Genomic DNA, 5327 nt, shown 5'->3' on the forward strand with positions numbered 1-5327 from the left:
AAAAAGAAACAGCAAAGCCAGAAATAAAAAAAAAAAAAAAAAAACAAACACAATCCTAGCCTGCCCACCACCCCAACCCCCTGCTTCCAATCCTTGTTACTAACCTCATCTGCACATTCTGCCACTTCCATCAGAGCTGCTCTTATTTGCGGGATTCTGTGCCGTGGGAGTGTGCTCTGTGTCTCTTGTTCTAGCTTGTTTCTGTGGATCAGGAATTACCTCCTACAGAGTTTGATGTCTTTTCACATTTAGAATAACTGAAGGATCAAGTGTTGAGAAGCACGAGATGTCTGAGGGAACTCTGAGTTTTTTTGCTTTATTTTTTTTTTTTCATTGGTAGGGTCAGGAATACAGAAATAAAACCCCTTACACCTTGCTTGATATCTGCTGTTGGAAAAGAGATTTGCATTTACTAACTTTGCCAGGAAGAGTGGCCCAAATTAATATTTAACACCAGAGAGATACAAGACATTTCTAATACACCAGAAAGAACCATGCTGTATGACCAATATTTTTTTTTTATTCTAGGTGCTATTTTTGTAATACCACCATCATGAGAAAAGGTTTGGCTTAAATCTAATTTGACGTTTATACTATTTTAAAAACATTTAAGAATTTTAAGAACCCTTTTAAGTGGGCAGAGAGACAGAGTCAATCTTAAGATGTGGCAAGCATGTCCCTGTCGAAAAGTAGGCTATTTTGTACACAATACATTCAGGTTTTTTGCTATAGATGACTGAATAGGGCAGCTAGTTTAGTATGTTCCTTTGACAGCCAAAGATATGCTGAGTAAAGCAAAAATAAAACCATTGTATTCCTATTTATAAATGAGTTTTGAGTAATACTTGCCATTGAAATATCTCAAAAACTCTCACAATGTCACATTTAAACTGGGAAGGATGATCTACAAGCATGGGTAATGATTAAGTTGCTAGTTACATGATCAGCAAATGATGTAGCTAGGAATTAAGGGCAGATTTACCATTTCAAACTTAAGAGGATTGATCAGCAGCTACAATAGAAAATCAAGAGAATTTTCTTATATTTCATATAGCACCAGTGAACTGTGTGTTTCTGGCATAGCAAGAATTAAAGTATTTGGCTGTAAACCTATTGTGCAAAGGCTTTTTCTGCATTCTTATGATTTGGGTGGGCCTGTAAATCCAAAAGAGGTTGAAACCTGAGTGCATGCTCACTTATAGCCAGTTTTGAAATCTGGCTGCTCTGTTCATACCCTGTCCCATTTCCAGAACAATACAGGCCATATTGATTTAACTGTTAAGGAAGAATGCGATCAGTGCTAAGCCACCTAGACACCTACTTCAGCTTCTCCTGGGCTGGGGGAGTGACACAGGCCTCCTGTGGGCCTGAAGCCTGGTTCCTCTTGAGAGAAAATCTACAAAAGGATCCTCAGACTCCCCCAGGGAAGCCCACAGTACCGTAGGAGCACAGATGACTGCCCCATCCCCTCTTTCATTTAGGTTGGTCAGCCTGTCCTTACCAGCAGTGACAGAAAAAGCTTTGTCTTCAGGTTACACAGGTATCTATTGTGCTGCAAAACACAAAGAAGCCCTCATTCAAACCCCTCCAAAAAGTTTATCATCCAAAGTTTGTTTTTTAACTCATTGGCTTTTTAGTGAGAAAAAAGTTCCTTTCTACCTTACTGCTTCTTCATATCTGAAGCAAAAATGGGACTGAAAGAGATTTTACTTCATGCTATTTTTTTTCTTGCTCATACCGTGTGAGAAACTTTAATTAAGTTTCTATGGAGCTGAAACATAGCTGCTGTTAAATAATTCCTCTCTTTGAGTTAAGAATTTTTTTCCTTACCGGTAATAGACACATAAATGTCATTAAACTGTCCCTGGCACATGAAGCTAGCACAGACCTGGGGTAATCGAAAGACTGGGAGTTTTGACCAGGTTTGTGGCTTTTTGCATAATGTCAGCTCATTGTGCAATTCTTTATAGAGCTGGGTGTGGGGAAAAAAAAAATACAAAAAAAAAAAGTTCTTTTTGGAAGAATCGGCAGGAGGGTTAGAATCGGCAGGAGGGTTTAGCCAGAAGCATGGCTTCTTTGAGTGAACCACTGCCAGAAACTTCTACTGGCACAATAGACGGGGTCAATCAAGGACAGGCAAAGTGGCAGGATACTTCTTTCAGCAGCAGTGCCAGCTAGTGATAGCTTAAGCTGGCCATGAAATTGGACCTGAATCTATTACGTAAAGCGGGACCTCACAAGTCTGTGACTTAGGTATGATTCCAAATCTGAAAAGCTTATGGGCTCTTAAATCCAGTTTGTTTCCAATCCGCACAGGAATCTCTGTGAAGTGTATGCACATGTGTATGTAGGGGAAAGGGATGGAAAACTGGGCAGGCAAAATAGGACTGGTAAACCACTAAGTTACTACCCTGTCTGTGTCCTGTGGAAGCTACGCAATAGAGATATTGTTCAGGAGACAAAAGTATATATATTAAGGGATTCAGGGCTTTGACAGGCAGACACAAAGAACCTGGGGCAGCATACAGAATTTGGTGGGGCTGGGGGGAAGAGACACAAGCAGAAAGCAGTTTTCTCGTCGCTTCATCACAGCACAATTCTTGTTTGCTCTCACAACACAGAACACCCTTTTATGTGGGAAATGTCATATTCCAAACCTACTATTTTAAGGTGTTCCTTGGGATCACAACCCCTGAGCTCGGTTCTGCTTAATAACAGAGGAAATGCAATATTGCAACTGTTCTGCCTAACATAAGTTGGAAGTCAGGCTGACGAAACAAGAGAAAGTTACTGCAAATTGATCTTCATGGTGAACCCGAGCATGTGACATTTACTTAAAATAGCTACGTGCATTAAATTCTTGCAGTAGGGAATTACTGTCTGCCTTGACCTTACCCTCACATGTCCCTGGGCAGCTCAGTAAATATCTCCTTTTGTGGCTTATGAGTTTGTGCAAGTGCATCTTTCTAGAAATGCAGAATGTGAGTTTAATAACACTGTGAGAAGAAACAGAAGACCCTCCGCACCTTCAAATGACAGTCTCTTTTAAGACAGTTTCTTTTAAGACAATCATCAAAAAGCTGTCATGTAGACTACCAACTTTCATAAGGGGAATGATTAGTGAGTAGTGAATATGAGTTTTGCCATCATGCACTTATCTCCTTTTTTGCTAATAATTTATACATTTTGCCTTATTGGAAGTTCTCAAGCTGACTCAACTTTGCTTGTTACAAAGGCTTCTGAGATTAGAAATTTAGCAGTTGTAAAATAAAACTGCACAACAGTAAATAAGCTATATATAATTACATATTACCCCGTGTTATGAAATATCATTAATGTGTTTTATGATTAAGCAGTCATGGACTTTGAGCTTAGGTTGTGTGGCCAGCCTTGGTGTTTTACTTAGGTTTGTGCTTACTAATACTAAAAGTTGAGAGAATAAAAAAATTAGCTTATTCACAACACTTGATTATAAGGGAGAGTTTCCAAGGCTTTGCTTGTGGACAGAATCAATCCTATTCAGTTATGATGTATACTGTAGACAGTGATGTTGAAATATGTATATATTACATCAACAGAACTGGGGAAAAAAGTTCATAGTTTCCAAAAGAAATGCGGAAGCTGTGTACAGTTATTGCAGAACAGCTAAACAATTTCTGTTTACATTCCCACCCAGGTCATGTTTCATAAACCTCTGCTCATTTCTCCTACTCTCTTCTAGACTCTGTCAAGTTTGTCCGTGTCTTTGTCGAACTGCAGAGTCCCAAAACGAACTCTATCATCATGTATTCCATCAATGGCTTTGACTATGCCAAGTAAAGTGAAATGACCGCTTTCCAGGTTTTATATGCCATGCCACTATTAATGGCCTAGAATTAGATTTACTGCCTCTGCAGCAGCATGTTGCTACTGATAGACATTTAGTTTTGATTTGCTATCCACGTGATCACTTTCTGATAATTTTGGCTATTTTGAATTCATATACTTGATTTCAAATCCCAATAGGTAGTATTTTTTGCTTTTTGTTATTAAAGTTCTCCTCCTTGATCTTAGCTTATTTCCTGTATCAATATAAGATGCTTTTCCTGGATCAATATAAGATGATTCTGAATTCCTTCTTTCACCTGCTAGTGGCTTTAGACAGTTTGGTGTCATCTGCCAATTTTAGAAACATAGTTTCCATTCCCTCTTTCGAGCCCTTACTAAAATATTGAATGGACTTGATCTGCCTGAAGTGCTGTCATTCAGTTATGCCCCCATCTTGTGGCAAGTATACACATATATGCTTTATTCTGATGTCTAGCAATTCATCTGTTGGTACTGGGCCAGTTACCCTAAGAAGATGAAGCAAAGGTCACGCAATTTGGCAAACATAGCAGAGCATCCAAATTCCAGTGGGACCAACTCTCAGGAAGAGAGCAGTATCTGTGAGAAGCAAGTTTTCAGGAAACGGTAACGTTTCATGATTGCATTTGAACTGTCCACACGGTATCGTCTTTTGGTGTCTCAAATGGGAAGAAGGCAGCTTGTAGCCAGATACTGGAAGAGAGACATTAATTCTCTAGCCTGGAGATAACAGAGAAGCGCTGAAGTGCTTGTACCTTCATGCACATAATAGCTTCTTACTCTCCTGTGAAGGCCACTAGAAGACGTTGTCCCTTACGAAATGGCCTGAAAAGCACGGAGGGAGGGAACCACTACATTTACATAGATAAACCCAGATGGCACGAAAAGATGTGCATCAGCATGGGGACAGTGCTCCGGGGGGAGTGGAGCTGGCTGGACCCCACCCAGCTCATCAACCCCGCCACCGGCTCGGCCCCTTTCGAGCCTTGTCCTGCTCTCCCGACGCCCGGCGGCCACTTCTCCCGAGGGCAGCGCCATAGAGCAGCGCCAGCCGCCCCTTCTCCTGTGGCAGCGGGGGATACCCTGGCACCCTCCCTGCTGTCAGCCGCCTATCGGCCGCTCCACGGCCATGCCGGGCTCTCCTCTCGGCCCACGGCGCATCCAGGCCATGTTCACTGCCCCCTCACCCGGGGCCCGTTACCGGTCACCTCAGCACCCGCTCCCCAGAGCCCGCCTCCATACCGCTCAGGTGCCCTATCGTTCGCTGGCCGAACCGTCCATCACAGGGTGGGCGGGTCTTGGGCCCCAGTCCAAAGGCCTGCCCAACCCACCGAGTGGCGTCTGTTCGGAGCGGGTACTGCGCTTGCGCAAGGCGCCCGCGTCTCGGTAGACGCGGCGCGGCGCCCAGCTGCGCCTGCGCACTGAGTTCTCGGCCGTCGCTCCCTCCTCCCTCCCCCCCCCGCTTCTAGCGGAAGTGGCGG

This window comes from Vanellus vanellus (assembly GCF_965231255.1).
Source record: "Vanellus vanellus genome assembly, chromosome: 5".
In the NCBI taxonomy this organism is placed as follows: Eukaryota; Metazoa; Chordata; class Aves; order Charadriiformes; family Charadriidae; genus Vanellus; species Vanellus vanellus.